This window comes from Bos grunniens, chromosome 13 (genome assembly GCF_055505025.1).
Source record: "Bos grunniens cultivar Pamir isolate PY7600 chromosome 13, Bosgru_T2T1.0, whole genome shotgun sequence".
Lineage (NCBI taxonomy): Eukaryota > Metazoa > Chordata > Mammalia > Artiodactyla > Bovidae > Bos > Bos grunniens.
This window is the reverse complement of record NC_141177.1, coordinates 21,788,424-21,805,274: the sequence shown is the minus strand read 5'-3', so window position 1 is coordinate 21,805,274 and position 16,851 is coordinate 21,788,424. Positions and strand designations below refer to the sequence as shown.

The window sequence follows — 16,851 nt, the reverse complement described above, 5'->3', positions numbered from 1 at the left end:
TCCCCCACATGCATAACTGCCCCCATTATCAGCATCCTTCACCAGAGTGGTACATTTGTTACAACTGATGAACCTACTTTGACCCATCATTATCACAGAAAGTCCATAGTTTACAGTAGTATTTGCTTTTGTACATTCTATGGTTTTGAACAATATATAATGACATATGTGTGCTTGCATGCTAAGTCACTTGAGTTGTGTCCAACTCTTTGCGATCCTATGGATGGTAGCCAGCCAGGCTCCTCTATCCTTGGGTTTCCTTTCTCCAGGGGATCCTCCTGACCCAGGGATCGGACCCCCGTCTCTTATGTCTACTGCATTGGCAAGTGGGTTCTTTACCAGTAGTGCCACCTGGCAAGTCCATAATGACATATATCCAGCAGTATAGTATCATGTAGAGTTATTTTCGCTGCTTTTAAAATACTCCGTGCTCTACATTTTCATCCCTCACCGCTAACCCCTGGCAGCCGTTGATCTTTTAACTGTCTCCACACTTTTTCAGAATGTCACATAGTTGCAATCATACATTGTGTAACCTTTTCAGATTGACTTCTTTACCCTGCTGCTGCTGCTGCTGTCGCTTCAGTTGTGTCTGACTCTGTGCGACCCCAGAGACGGCAGACCACCAGGCTTCCCCGTCCCTGGGATTCTCCAGGCAAGAACACTGGAGCGGGTTGCCATTTCCTTCTCCAGTGCATGAAAGTGAAAAGTGAAAGTGAAGTCGCTCAGTCGTGTCCAACTCTTCGAGACCCCATGGACTGCAGCCTACCCTAGTAGTACACATTTAAGTCTTCTCGTGGCTTTTCATGGGTTGATAGCTCATTTCTTTTTAGCAATGAATAATAATATTCCATTATCTGGATATTCCAGTTTATTTATCCATTCACCTACTGAATGACATCTTCAGTGTGGCTTCCGAGTTTGGTAATTATTAATAAAGCTGCTATAAATATCTGTATGCGGGTTTTTGTGTGGACAGTTTTTTTGCCTCCTTTGGATAAATACCAAGGAGCATACTTGCTGGATTGTATGTTAAATGTATGTTTAGTTTTGTAAAAAAACAAAAAAAACACCAAAACTGCCAAACTGCCTTCCAAAGTGGCTGTACCATTCATTTTGCATTCCTGTAAACGTAAGCGTGCATGCTCAGTTATGTCAGAGTCTTTGCGACCCTAGGGACTCTTGCCCGCTAGTCTCCTCTGTCCGCGGGATTTTGCAGGCAAGAATCCTGGAGTGAGTTGCCAATTCCTTCTCCAGGCGACCTTCCTGATCCAGGGATTGAACCTGCATCTCCCGCACTGGGAGGCAAATTCTTTACCGTTGGCCACCTAGGAAGCCCCATTCTGCTTTCCCACCAGCAGTGAATGAGAGCTCCCACTGCTTCATGTTTTCACCCACATTTGGTGTTGTCGCTCTTCTGGATGTTGGCCATTCTAATAAGTGTGTAATGGTAGCTACTTATTATTCACAATAAATATAGTTCTGCTTACTACATAAAATTTAGAAAATACAAAAAGTGTTAAGAAGAAAATAAGAATAAACTATAATGCCAATACCAAAAGGTAATGACCGTTGTAAATATTTGATGGATATACCTCCAGTTTTTTCTGCACACATGAGCGCATGCACACACACACCCAGAGACACATGCACATCTTTCTTTTTAAACCAAATGTGTGATCAGATACAGTAGCTTACCTGTAGCAGATATTGTTGGTCGTCTACTCAACATACACACCCTTCTTTCTTGTTCACAGAACTTCAGAAATTTTAATATTTATTTGTTTGTTTATTTTTATTTTGACTGCACCATATCTTAGTTGCAGCATGAGGGATCTAGTTCCCTGACCAGGGATTGAACCTGGGCACCCTGCATTACGAGCGCAGAGTCTAAGCCACTGGACAACCAGGGAAGTCCCACAGTTTTGTTTTTAGGTAGTAATGGAGTTGCCTTAATTTTAGAGGATTCAGCCTGTCCAGGGAAAGGAATTATGACCGATCCGGGCCACTCATGTTCATCTTATCCTCTATTAATAGATTTTATTGGTTCACTGTCCAATTTGGTTACCATTGCCCACATATGGCTTTGTGGAGATTCCTTAAAAAACTGAAAATAGAACTGCCATACGACCCAGCAATCCCACTGCTGGGCATACACACCGAGGAAACCAGAACTGAAAGAGACACGTGTACCCCAATGTTCATCGCACCACTGTTTATAATAGCCAGGACATGGAAGCAACCTAGATGTCCATCAGCAGACAAATGGATAAGAAAGCTGTGGTACATATACACAATGGAGTATTACTCAGCCATTAAAAAGAATACATTTGAATAAGTTCTAATGAGGTGGATGAAACTGGAGCCGATTATACAGAGTGAAGTAAACCAGAAAGAAAAATACCAATACAGTATACTAATGCGTATATATGGAATTTAGAAAGATGGTAACGATAACCCTGTATGTGAGACAGCAAAAGAGACACAGTTGTATAGAACAGTCTTTAGGACTCTGTGGGAGAAGGCAAGGGTGGGATGATTTGAGAGAATAGCATTGAAACATGTCTGTTATCATATGTGAAATAGATCGCCAGTCCAGGTTCAATGCATGAGACAGGGTGCTCAGGGCTGGTGCACTGGGATGACCCAGAGAGATGGAATGGGGAGAGAGGTGGGAGGGGGGTTCAGGATTGGGAACACGTGTACACTGTGGCAGATTCATGTTAATGTATGGCAAAACCAATACAATATTGTAAAGTAATTAGCCTCTAATTAAAATAAATAAATAAAATTCAACTAATTAAAATGAAATAGTATTTAACATATATGATTGTGGCTACAGTATTGGACAGCACAGACACCAAACATCGCTGGAGGTGTGCATATGGCCCACTTTTGGCCAGGAAACATGAGTGTGAGTTTGCTGCCTCACCTTGCCTGGATGGAAAGACAGCATCATTGGGATGAAGCCTCTGTCCCTGCGTCTTCCCACCTAAGATGCTGCTGTGAGCATCTGATGCCTGGAGCTGCTACCTTGCAACAAAGTGACAAGTTCAAGGACAAGAAAACAGTTTGTGTGGTATGGAGGTAGAATAGGATGAAAAGAGCTAAAAGCCACTTTTCTTAAAAAAAAAAACAAAAAAACTTGTGATTTAAATATACGTAATATTTACCCTCTTATAATTATTTCTTGCTAGCTCAGACAGTAAAGAATCTGCCTGCAGCGTGGAAGACCTGGGTTCAATCCCTGGGTTGGCAAGATCCCCTGGAGAAGGAAATAGCAATCCATTCCAGTACTCTTGCCTGGAGAATTCTATGGATGGAGAAGCCTGGCAAGCTACAGTCCATCGGGTCGCAAAGAGTCAGACACGATTGAGCGACTAACACACACACATACCGTCTTAACCATTTTAAGTATCCAGTTCAGTAGTGTTAAGTACATTCTGGTCACTGTGCAGCCAGTCTCTAGAATGCTTCCTCTTTGGAAAATGAAACTCTGTGCCCGTTAAACAACAACTCCCCATCCCCCCACCAGCCCCTGACAACCCCCATTCTATGGTTTTAGACTACTTTATGTACTTCATGGAGGAGAAGGAAATGGCAACCCACTCCAGTATCCTTGCCTGGAGAATTCCATGGACAGAGGATCCTGGTGGGCTGCTGTCCATGGGGTCGCACAGAGTTGGACACGAATGAATCGACTCAGCATGCCTGCATGCATTGGAGAAGGAAATGGCAACCCATTCCAGTATTCTTGCCTGGAGAATCCCAGGGAGAGAGGAGCCTGGTGGGCTGCCATCTATGGGGTCCCACAGAGTTGGACACGATTGAAGTGACTTAGCAGCAGCAGCAGCATGTACCTCATGTAAGTAAAATGATATAGTACTTATCTTTTTGTGACTGACTTACTTCACTTAGCATAATGTCCTCAAGCTTCATCCGTGTTATAGCACGTATCAGAATTTCCTTCCTTTTTCAGGCTAAATAGTATTCCATTGTATGTTTATTTTTTATTTTTTTATTTTTTTTAAATTTTATTTTATTTTTAAACTTTACAATATTGTATTAGTTTTGCCAAATATTGAAATGAATCCGCCACAGGTATACCTGTGTTCCCCATCCTGAACCCTCCTCCCTCCTCCCTCCCCATACCCTCCCTCTGGGTTGTCCCAGTGCACCAGCCCCAAGCATCCAGTATCGTGCATTGAACCTGGACTGGCAACTCATTTCATACATGATATTATACATGTTTCAATGCCTTTCTCCCAAATCTCCCCACCCTCTCCCTCTCCCACAGAGTCCATAAGACTGATCTATACATCAGTGTCTCTTTTGCTGTCTCGTATACAGGGTTATTGTTACCATCTTTCTAAATTCCATATATATGCGTTAGTATACTGTATTGGTGTTTTTCTTTCTGGCTTACTTCACTCTGTATAATAGGTTCCAGTTTCATCCATCTCATTAGAACTGATTCAAATGTATTCTTTTTAATGGCTGAGTAATACTCCATTGTGCATATGTACCACAGCTTTCTTATCCATTCGTCTGCTGATGGGCATCTAGGTTGCTTCCATGTCCTGGCTATTATAAACAGTGCTGCGATGAACATTGGGGTACACGTGTCTCTTTCCCTTCTGGTTTCCTCAGTGTGTATGCCCAGCAGTGGGATTGCTGGATCATAAGGCAGTTCTATTTCCAGTTTTTTAAGGAATCTCCACACTGTTCTCCATAGTGGCTGTACTAGTTTGCATTCCCACCAACAGTGTAAGAGAGTTCCCTTTTCTCCACACCCTCTCCAGCATTTATTGCTTGTAGACTTTTGGATCTCAGCCATTCTGACTGGCGTGAAATGGTACCTCATAGTGGTTTTGATTTGCATTTCTCTGATAATGAGTGATGTTGAGCATCTTTTCATGTGTTTGTTAGCCATCTGTATGTCTTCTTTGGAGAAATGTCTATTTAGTTCTTTGGCCCATTTTTTGATTGGGTCATTTATTTTTCTGGAGTTGAGCTGTAGGAGTTGCTTGTATATTTTTGAGATTAGTTGTTTGTCAGTTGCTTCATTTGCTATTATTTTCTCCCATTCTGAAGGCTGCCTTTTCACCTTGCTAATAGTTTCCTTTGTTGTGCAGAAGCTTTTAAGTTTAATTAGGTCCCATTTGTTTCTTTTTGCTTTTATTTCCAATATTCTGGGAGGTGGGTCATAGAGGATCCTGCTGTGATGTATGTCGGAGAGTGTTTTGCCTATGTTCTCCTCTAGGAGTTTTATAGTTTCTGGTCTTACGTTGAGATCTTTAATCCATTTTGAGTTTATTTTTGTGTATGGTGTTAGAAAGTGTTCTAGTTTCATTCTTTTATAAGTGGTTGACCAGTTTTCCCAGCACCACTTGTTAAAGAGATTGTCTTTAATCCATTGTATATTCTTGCCTCCTTTGTCAAAGATAAGGTGTCCATATGTGCGTGGATTTATCTCTGGGCTTTCTATTTTGTTCCACTGATCTATATTTCTGTCTTTGTGACAGTACCATACTGTCTTGATAACTGTGGCTTTGTAATAGAGCCTGAAGTCAGGTAGGTTGATTCCTCCAGTTCCATTCTTCTTTCTCAAGATAGCTTTGGCTATTCGAAGTTTTTTGTATTTCCATACAAATTGTGAAATTATTTGTTCTAGCTCTGTGAAGAATACCGTTGGTAGCTTGATAGGGATTGTATTGAATCTATAAATTGCTTTGGGTAGTATACTCATTTTCACTATATTGATTCTTCCAATCCGTTAACATGGTATATTTCTCCATCTATTAGTGTCCTCTTTGATTTCTTTCACCAGTGTTTTATAGTTTTCTATATATAGGTCTTTAGTTTCTTTAGGTAGATATATTCCTAAGTATTTTATTCTTTCCATTGCAATGGTGAATGGAATTGTTTCCTTAATTTCTCTTTCAGTTTTCTCATTATTAGTGTATAGGAATGCAAGGGATTTCTGTGTGTTGATTTTATATCCTGCAACTTTACTATAATCATTGATTAGTTCTAGTAATTTTCTGGTGGAGTCTTTAGGGTTTTCTATGTAGAGGATCATGTCATCTGCAAATAGTGAGAGTTTTACTTCTTCTTTTCCAATTTGGATTCCTTTTATTTCTTTTTCTGCTCTGATTGCTGTGGCCAGAACTTCCAAAACTATGTTGAATAGTAATGGTGAAAGTGGGCACCCTTGTCTTGTTCCTGACTTTAGAGGAAATGCTTTCAATTTTTCACCGTTGAGGATAATGTTTGCTCCATTGTATGTTTATACTCCATTTTATTTATCCATTCATCCATCCATAGACACCTGGGTTGCTTCTACCTTTTGACTATCATGAACAATGCTGCCAAGAACATGGAGTGTACAAATACTTCTTTGGGACCCTGCTTTCAGTTCTTTTGGGTGACTATCTAGAAGTGAAATTGCTGGATTGTATATTAATTCTATTTTTAGTTTTTTGAGGAAATCAATGCTGAGTTCCACAGCAGCTGCACCATTTTACATTTCCACCAACAGAGCATAAGGATCCAATTTCTCTATGTCTTCTCCAACACTTGTTATAGCTCTTAATTTATGGTTTGATTTGTATTTCACTAGAAGAAGCACAAGCTGGAATCAAGATTGCCGAAAGAAATGTCAATAACCTTAGATTTGCAGCTGACACCACCCTTATGACAGAAAGTGAAGAGGAACTAAAAAGCCTCTTGATGAAAGTGAAAGAGCAGAGTGAAAAAGTTGGCTTAAAGCTCAACATTCAGAAAACTAAGATCATGGCATCTGGTCCCATCATTTCATGGGAAACAGATGGGGAAACAGTGGAAACAGTGTCAGACTTTATTTTGGGGGGCTCCAAAATCACTGCAGATGGTGATTACAGCCATGAAATTAAAAGACGCTTACTCCTTGGAAGGAAAGTTATGACCAACCTAGATAGCATATTCAAAAGCAGAGACGTTACTTTGCCAACAAAGGTCCGTCTAGTCAAGGCTATGGTTTTTCCAGTGGTTATGTATGGATGTGAGAGTTGGACTGTGAAGAAAGCTGAGTGCTGAAGAATTGATGCTTTTGAACTGTGATGTTGGAGAAGACTCTTGAGAGTCCCTTGGACTGCAAGGAGATCCAACCAGTCCATTCTAAAGGAGATCAGTCCTGGGTGTTCATTGGAAGGACTGATGCTAAAGCTGAAACTCCAGTACTTTGGCCACCTCATGCAAAGAGTTGACTCATTGGAAAAGACCCTGATGCTGGGAGGGATTGTGGGCAGGAGGAGAAGGGGACGACAGAGGATTTGATGGCTGGATGGCATCACCGACTCGATAGACATGAGTTTGAGTAAACTCTGGGAGTTGGTGATGGACAGGGAGGCCTGGCGTGCTGCAATTCATGGGGTCACAAAGAATCAGACACGACTGAGCTACTGAACTGAACTGAACTCAATGATTGATTTTGAGCATTTTTTGAGCATATTTTCACATGTCTATTGATCATTTGTATACCTTTTTTGAGGAAATGTCAAGCCTTTGCCTAGTTTTTAATTGAGTTATTTGTTTTTTATTGTCAAGTTGTAGGGATTCTTTACATGTTCTGAACATTAACCCCTTATCAGTTATATGACTTGTAAATATTTTCTGTAGGTTTTCTTTTCCATTCTGTTGATTGCCTAAGAGACTGTTTCTTGATGACCACCATGGGACATTAAAAGTTTTCCTGATGGATATACACATCCTACTCTCCTCCTCATTATATTTTCTGGAGCATTCCTACGTATCATTTGATGCTATTCAAAAATTATTTTCAATGGAAACTTTATGTCCCTGTTACTGACATATCAATAACTTAGTTTATCTATCCATTCCCCTAATGTTAGACATAATAAGTGAGTGAAGTGAAGTGAATATTGGACATGATAAGTATAAATGAAGCTGGGATTAACATGCTTGCGTCTAAATCTTTAGGATCATCTTTCATTATTTTCTTGTAATTGATTCCTAGAAGTGATATGGGCTGACTCAAATGATTCTTAGTCATCTTGTTAATTTTCCTTACAATTTGTGCCAATTTCATCCCATCTGCAGTGGGGTGAAAGTTCTCTTCTCTCCATTCTTGCCAACACCAAGTATTAGGCATTAAAATCTGCTAATTTAAAGGTGAATGGTGATAATATTTGCTTTTAAATACCTGTGTCATGCCAGATGATGAGAAACAAGACAAGACCCTGTCCTGGGACATCAATTCTAGTTCTGGTTCTGTCATCAGGCTTCCACAACGTCCTTCTGGCTCTGAGATTTTAAACATCATTGGTTTATCTTCATCTTCTACCGTTTATGGTGACTGACAGTTGGAAAAGCAGTTTCCCTCCCATTCTCTGGGTGAATTCTCACAGCAACCTTGCAGGAAGCATGTAAAGAAACAAGGTCCAGAAGGTGAACAAATTTGCCCAAGGTTGTACAGCCAGTTAAGTGCCTGAGGAGGAAGCATTACCGGCCAACTTCTGTCTGGCTTTCTTCAGGAAACATCAAGATGTGAATTTAGAAGACATTAGCTTGATTCCCAGCCCTTAGAGCCTCTTTCAGATCCCAGCGTCTCATCTATACTGAACCTGGGCGCTCAGCCAAGCGAGGACCATCAAGTATGTCTCAGGTGCTTGGCCTGTGTCCAAACCCAGCATCTTGTTTCTTCCTGAAAGGGGCACTGGGATGCCATCTCTTCTCATTCTCATAGATCATTCCCTTTGCACTCTTTTTTTCCCATTGATATAACATTATGTTAATTTCAGGTGTGCAATGTGACGATTCCATATTTGTATATATGTATTGCAAAATGATCATCACAGCAAGCCCAGTTAACATCTGTCACCACACACAGTCACAACAATTTTTTTCTTGTGATGAGAACTTTCCAGATCCAGTCTCCTAGCTTCTTGCAAATGTGCAATACAGAATTACTAACTCTAGTCACCATGCTACACGTCACCATTGCATTCATTTTATAATTGGAAATTTGTACCTTTTAACTCCCTTCCCCTACCTCACCAACCCTCGCCCCCTGCCTCAGGCAACTTACCAATCTGTTTTCTATATCCATGAGTTTGGTTTTTGTTTCGTTGCTTATTTGTTTTAGAATCCACACAGAAGTAAGGTTATATGGTATTTATCTTTTTCTGCCTGACTTATTTCACTTACCTTCTCCGTCTTTTTACACAATCCCTTTCCAACCCTCTTCCCCAACTGGTATGAAATTTCCAAGATGACTAAACTCTGTAACTGGTAGGACTCCGTACACTGCAACTATTGTTTGCCTGGAGGAAGCCATGACCCTCACTCAATAAAGAAGGGAAAGAGAGTCACCATTTTTTGGAGCACCTACTAAGTGTCAAGCACTCTTCCATTCTGTATGTCCATTATCCTCACAATAAACCTGAGCAGTGGCATTAATAGCCCCATTTTTCAGATGAGGAAACTGAGTGCCAGAGAGATAACGTGGCTTGTACTGGGACACTCAGCTATCTGGTGGAGGTGGAACTGGGATTCAAACCCAAGGCCATTTGGACCCCACAGTCATGCTTGTCATTTTTCATATCCCAGAGTTGTGCTATCCAATACGGTAGCCACCACCCACTCCTGGCCATATAAACTTAAATTAATTCAAGTTGAATAAATAAAATTCAATTCCTCAGTAGTACTGGCCACATCTCACTCAATAGCCATACATGGCTGGTGGCTGTATTTGACACCATCAAATATAGAATTTTTCCACCACTGTGGAAAGATCTGTTGGATAGCACTGCTCTAGAATGTCAAGAAAAGAAAGGAAATTTGGTGATTTTTACTCTTGCAATGGGGAGCCAGCCATCTGCCATTTGTCAACCCTGTATGGAGTCTATCAGAAGTTATCTTCCCTGAGTGAGAGCAAAACAAAATTATCCATGGGTTTCTGGGTTGTGTTTTGTCTTTATCCTGGTTTGGGAGGAGACTGCAAGCTGGCTACACTCATTTCCACGCTTGACAGGTACTCACAGATCTGTGTCCTCATACCCCTTCTGCCCCCAACCCTTAGGTACCCAGTGCTCTCCTCTGTCACAGGGGATTCATGATGCTCCTGGCCATTAAAATGAGATGTCTTCACAAGACAAGTCAGATAGGGACTGAGCAAAGTTTCACAACACAGTGAGCTTCGTTCCAGCTAGGTGGCTACTGGGTTCATGGAGGCTGCTGGGGAGAGGTGTCTTCACTGAATGACAGTGAGGAGGAGGACTGATGGAGATCTTTGGTAAAGAGATGTCTGATTATAATTGGATTTTTTCTTGCCTAAGAACGGAAGGAGAAGGGGGTAACAGAGGATGAGATGGTTGGATGGCATCACCGACTCAATGGACATGAGTTTGAGCAAACTCTGGGAGATGGTGAAGGACAGGGAAGCCTGGCATGCTGCAGTCCATGGGGTTGCAAAGAGTCAGACACAACAGAGAAACTGAACAACAACAGAATCCCTTTCTTATATTCAAGTAATTCTCATTTTGTAAATGAAGGCAGTCTTCTCCCACCACAGAAGCCAAAAGCCAGGTATTTGCCTTTATAGTTCCCACTGCAGGTATGAGATGGGCATGTGAGTCAGACTCAACCAATCAGAGCTTGGGTTACAAAGAAGCTGAGACTGCCAGCAAACCTCATGTGGAGGGTAGGTGAGAATGATGTTGAGATAGTGCCCATGGCCAGATATCTGTGGTGAAAGTTGGGTACCCAATGTCCTTACCAGACGACTCCATGGTATAAGGTGTCACATGACCTGGTCTTGTCATTCCTGCCCACTTCTAGAAGTTTCCTGATGAGTTTTGAACTTCTTTCTCTCTCTCTCTCTCTTTTTTTATTTATTTGTTTGTTCTGGGTTTTAGTCGTGACATGTGAACTCATAGCTGTGGCATGTGGGATCTAGTTCCCTGACCAGGGATTGAACCTGTGCCTCCTGCTTGGGGAGTGCGGGGTGTTGGCTACTGGACTATGAGGGTAGTCCTTGAACTTCTTATTTAATGAATTGTGTTTCTGCTTATCATCAGCCAGAGTTGATTACTACTGCTTAAAATGAACTGACACAGTGGCGTTCACTGGAATTAGACCAGATCGTTTCTAGGCTGGAGTTTGCTCTGCAGGGGAGCTGGAGTGGAGGGGTCTCTGCTTTGGTCCACATGATGTCTCCATATCAGGACCCACTTATCCTGGCCCTACTGACCTCTTTCCCTGCTGTTGCATTGTCACCCTCTTTCTTCTCCCTCAAACTTAGCAAGTCTCCAGAACTGGGGAGCTTGGGAGCCCTGCTCTGACTTGTAATGACTTCTTCCATGTCGTGAGTCCTCTCTCCAGGACTTTAGAATTCAGAACATCCTTTCTCTATTTTTCTGCTGAAGCAACTCTTTCTTGAGCAATAATTGTCTCAAAGTCTAAGTTGGGTGGAAAAGGGGTCACAGTGTGAAAGCAAATGGAAACATAATAAGTAATATATCAAAATAGTACCCCACCATACTAGGGTGAATAACCACCCTGGTTTGCCCAGCTGAGAGTTTTCTTGGGAGATGGGACTTTTTTCCCCATGTTGTGTGGTTTATGGGATCTTAGTTCACTTACCAGGGATTGAACCCACATCCTTGGCAGCGAAAGCTCAGAATCCTAACCACTGGACTGCCAGGGAATTCCCTGGGAGATGGGACTTTTGACTCATAGCAAACAGGAAAAGTTCTGTGCAAACAAGGATGAGATGGTCACCCTATACTTTAGTACTATTATTACTAATCCTGTTTTTCTACACAGTTTTATATAGCTTGCTAAGGACAGAACCAAGACCAGGCTGTCATCAACAGGCCCTTATCAAAGTTCTTTTCTTTCTGATAAGTGAAAAAAATTCTCAATGTTATTTCAATTTTCATTGCCTTTAATATGAGTGAGCAGAGCATCTTTTTATGTTTGAAAGCCATGTTTTCTATACCCTTTCTCTGAACTAGCTATTTATACTCCTTATGTACCTGTTTTTTTAAAATTATAAATATAGACATCTAGTATTGATTGATTTTTTTTTCTCCTTGACTCCTGCTTATATGACAGTAAGGAATAAAAAATGTATCAGCCCACAATGTGAATAGAAGAGGATGCAGACATCAGTGGTCCAGAAATTTTGGCAGACTTACGGCAGACAGAGACAGAGGAGAAGTACTGACTTTAACGGGAGGAGGAAGTTACGATCTAACGTCTGCAGAGAGGAATATTGATAACTGAAAGGTGAGCCCAGAATCCTTTCGTAGAAGAAATGGATGCTAAAGTTGAGGAAATCTCCCAGAGAGTAGAACAAAAAAAGCCAAAAAGAGGGATGAAAGAGAAAAACAATGAGAAAATTAGCTCAGTCCATTAAACACAATTTCTAATAGAAGTTGAAGACACAATTTCTAAAGAAGTTTAAGACGTATAGAAAAAAATAGCAATCGCTACAAAGAGAACAAATGAAAAAGTGTGGAAGAAATAAAACATAAACCCACATTATTGGGTTCAGTAGAAACAGTGTTTGTAGTTATTATAGGGTAAACATGATTCATTGACTTAACTATATTGAATAATGCTGGGTAGGCACATAGAGTAGGTTAACATGTGAAGGGAAATAAGGACCCAAAGGATGACTCAGAGTCTGGTATCTTAGTTGGGGCCAGCTAACTGCTGTAACAAAAATTCTCCTTGTCTCAGTAGCAGAATCTAGTAAAAGTTTATTTTCTTGTCTAGTTTGGACAGCTGTCTACTAAGAAGTGTCTCATTGATCCAGATTCCTCCTATTCTGCAACTCAGCCATCTCCTAGAGCCTTTAAGTCCTTCACTTTCAAGTCCTTTAAAGTCCTTCACCTTATAGCTGAGTAAGTATAAACAATTGTATGAGAGGTTTTTATGGGTTAGGCCTGAGAATGGCATATATCATATTCATCTGGCCAGAACTTGGTCTGAACCACCGGGAAGGTTGGGAAATGTTGTCTAATTGTGTGTTTAGGAGCCAGAAAATAATGTGAGGGGAGCAAGTAGCAATATTTGCCATATTAGACAAAGGTAGGGTGTAGGGTGGCGAACAGGTATTCAGAGCTTCCCAGATGGCACTAGTGGTAAAGAATCCATTTGCCAATGCAGGAGACATCTGAGACAAGGGTTTGATCCCTGGGTCAGGAAAGATACCCTGGAGTAGGAAATGGCAACCTTCTCCAGTGTTCTTGTCTGGAAAATTCCATGAGCAGAGGAGCCTGGAAGACCACAGTCCATGGGGTGGCAAAGAGTTGGACATGACTGAGCATGTACAGACCCCACGTATTTATCGAGCACCTACTATGGACCAAGCATGGCAGATACAACAGCATGTGGCAGTGGGTAACAGCAGGTCGAGTTCCTGGGGGAGGGGGTATGGAACCTGGCCTTAGAGGCGAACGTGGCTAGAACGGAGTTTTACTGATTCTGTAGAAAGTAGTAAGGGCTTTGGACTTGATTTTGAAAGAAATGGAAGTCCATTAAATGGTATTGAGCATAATGTGACCCAATCTGCTTTAAAATGATCACTTTGGCCACCTTGTGGAAAATAGATTGGGAGGTCAGGGCTGGACACAGGAGTAGGAGTAGAGCTTAACTATGTCAGGGAGGCTAGAGATGAGGGCAACACCTGGCCTGATGTGATGGCACTGGGGATAGAGAAAGGTGGATAGGAGAAATATTTGAGAGGTACTGGTTCAGACGATAAAGAATCTGCATGCAATGCAGGAGACCAGATTTGATCCCTGGGTCAGGAAGATCCCCTGGAGAAGGGAATGGCAACCCACTCCAGAGTTTGCCTGGAGAACTGCCTGGAGAATTCCAAGGACAGAGGAGCCTGGCTGGCTACAGTCCACGGGGTCGCAGAGTCGGACACGACTGAGCGACTAACGCATGCACATACACACTCTAAATAAGAGACGCGGTGACTGACTTAATGGGGTGGGAGGGGCATGCGAAGGAGAAAGAAGGGACAGGAATGATTGTTAAATTTTTGGTTGAGTGGTCTGTTGGACTCTAAATGGGAGTTTGAGACATGAAAGCACTTTAGAAAAGGCCAAAGGGCGCAACAAAGCCAGTGCGTTACATTTTACAGATGGAGAAACTGAGGCACGAGATACTAGCAGGCGGAGTCAGACCGTGTATCGCTCGTCTCACACCCCCTTAGATGGGTGAAAGGACCGAAGGGTCTTGGGTACCTACTAAGGGCCAGTACCTGGCAGGGCCCGGCCCCTCCCTGCCCTGCCTGACAGACTGTCAATGACCGTCATTCGTGCCTCAATAAAGTTATTGAAATTGACACTGGTTGCTAAGGAAGTAGGTCGCCGAGCCGGTTGCTAAGGAAGTGAGCGGCCTCTTTCTCTCCCCATCCGGGGCAGCGGGGAACGGCTGAGCCAACGGCTGAGCCTACGGCTCGCCGCCGCCCCCGCAGCCGCCCGCTTTCAGCTCGGGCTGCAGGTGAGTCGGGGTGGAGCCGCAGGGCTGCTGGGCAGGGCCGATCTTTCCGCCGCATGGTATCTTCCCTTGGAGGCCCGCGGCGGCACCACCGACAGGCTTTGCAGCTCCGGCAGCGGGAGCATCTTCTGCCCTGCCTCCTGGGCATCTTCAGGCAGTCCGGACGGCCTCGTCCCCTTCTCCCCCAAGCGGGAGTGCGGCCCGATCCTAGACCCGGCCGCGAGGGGTGGAAGTCAGAGACGGAGCTCTGGGGAGAAGCGGGAGGGAGAGGGGAAGCGGTAAGGGAGGTGGGAAAGGGAAAGCTTGGGGTCCAAATCTTGGCGCTGCCCCTGGCTCACTGTGTGACCTTGGGCAAGTCCCTTTCCCTCTTGGCCTCAGTTGACCTGTTTGCCCAGTGGGGTCCTAACACTTGCTGCTCGGAGTGTTTAAGATATTGAGCCGTGTATGCTGAAAGTTCCCTCAGTGGGGAGGAGAAGGGCCAAGAGTCCAACTTGAAGTCCGAGTGTCTGGATTTGAGACTCTGCATCTCCACTTAGTAATGGTGTTGGCTTGGGCAAGTTAATCTCTGAGCCTTCTTTTCTTATCTGTAAAATGCGTTAATGAACTGCAGTGGGAATCAGTAAGACGGGTATGTCAAGTAGCTTGGCACATAGTAAGTGCTCAACAAGCTGTTAGGAGGCATGTGGGGTGGTTTGAGTAAAGCTTCCTGGAGGGGTTGACTTTGAGACAGGTAGGGTTTAGGTATGTAGTGCACCAGCTCATATGGATGTATTCCCTTGTTGACATCCCCTCTCAGTTTTACTTCATTCTGCTAAGAGCAAGGGAGGTGGTGTGGATTTATGCAAAATAGTCCTGGTGGGGGAAACCCTGGGGTCAAGTCCTTGTTGATAGTTGAGGTTATGGTTTTATTTTTTTACTTAGGTCTTGTTGACTCTTCCAGAAGACAAAGAGTTATGTTTCTGTCTTTTGAGAAGTGCTTGAAACAGTAATAGCTATTTCCAAGTGTGATTGGCCCTTAAACAACACAAGTTTGAACTGTGTGGATGCGATTTTTTTTAAACGAAGTTATGTACTTCACCTTTATGTATAAAGAACTTGAACATCCATGGATTTTGGTATCCACTGGGGCTCCTGCAACCACTTCCCTGCAAATACTGAGGGTCAGCTGTATATGATTAAGAAGCACTTTTCAGGTATATTATCTCATTTAATCTTCACATAGACTTTGCCAGGTAGGTGGTGATGTCATCTCCATTTCGAAGATGAGGAAACTGAGGCTAAGAAAAGTGAATGACTTGCCTAAGAATTTTATACCTATTAAGTGATGGAGCTGGACACACTTCCAGGTAAATCCTGTATTTTCTTCTCCGTACCCTGGTATCTCTGATTTCTCAGCGGTTCTTTTGTTCCTTCTGACTGCTGTGGCTAGAGGCTTTTCTTCCACTGACGAGGAAACAAGATCTTACATAAAGCTTCAGTTAAATAGATACCATCAAAGTGTGAACTTCAGAACAGAGTTGGAATGTTTAAAGGGGTTTCTCTGTCCTCCTGACCCCTCCTCTTTAAAATGAGAGGAGTAAGCTAATGGGTCGTTTTAGTGCTATTGTGCAATTCTGATGGCATGCTAGTGGTTTAAAAGCATGGAATGAAGCTGCCTGGCTTCAAATCTTGGCTCTGCTGCTTCTAAGTTGTGTGCCACTGAGTAATTTGCTTTAGCTCTTTGTGCTACAGTTTCAGCATCTGGAAAAGTAGGGTAATAATAGTATCCACTATCCATGGCTGTTGTGAGGATTTATGTATGCCTAATACATGTGAAGTGCCTGGCAGTTTTGGTAAGCATTAGCTATTGTTATTTAGGCCTAACATAGCCTAAATAACAGAGAAGGCAATGGCACCCCACTCCAGTACTCTTGCCTGGAAAATCCCATGGATGGAGGAGCCTGGTAGGCTGCAGTCCATGGGGTCGCTAAGAGTCGGACACGACTGAGCGACTTCACTTTCACTTTTCACTTTCATGCATTGGAGAAGGAAATGGCAACCCACTCCAGTGTTCTTGCCTGGAGAATCCCAGGGACGGGGAGCCTGGTGGGCTGCCATCTATGGGGTCACACAGAGTCAGACACAACTGAAGCGACTTAGCAGCAGCAGCAGCAGCAGCCTAAATAACCTGAATTATGCTTTATATTCCAATGATGGTTAGTGAATGAATAAATTAAAGCATATGCTGATGATACTAGGTCTTGTCAACTTCACAGGGTCACTGAATTCATGAAACAGTAGCTATCATAGTATGGTGTAAATGTCACTGTTGCAGGGTTGCCCCAGGAACCT

At 42.8% G+C, this 16,851-nt stretch overlaps 2 protein-coding genes across 16 annotated transcripts in view; both read left to right on the top strand.

The window, feature by feature from the left end:
- POFUT1 (protein O-fucosyltransferase 1) overlaps nucleotides 1-958 on the top strand; it is a 39,942-nt gene extending 38,984 nt beyond the window's left edge. The window contains exon 8 of the mRNA XM_086332444.1: nucleotides 545-958. The gene's annotated coding sequence lies outside the window, so the exon portion shown is untranslated. The remainder of the gene's footprint in view (nucleotides 1-544) is intronic.
- Nucleotides 959-14,433: 13,475 nt separating this feature from the next.
- Nucleotides 14,434-16,851, top strand: part of KIF3B (kinesin family member 3B) — a 40,006-nt gene continuing 37,588 nt past the window's right edge. For 4 of the 15 annotated variants that reach the window (XM_086332419.1, XM_086332405.1, XM_086332412.1 and 1 more), the window contains exons 1-2: nucleotides 14,434-14,523; nucleotides 15,743-15,866. The gene's annotated coding sequence lies outside the window, so the exon portion shown is untranslated. Of the gene's footprint in view, nucleotides 14,799-15,441; nucleotides 15,867-16,851 lie in introns of all 15 variants that reach the window. The other 11 variants (XM_086332409.1, XM_086332417.1, XM_086332416.1 and 8 more) reach the window with 6 other exon arrangements.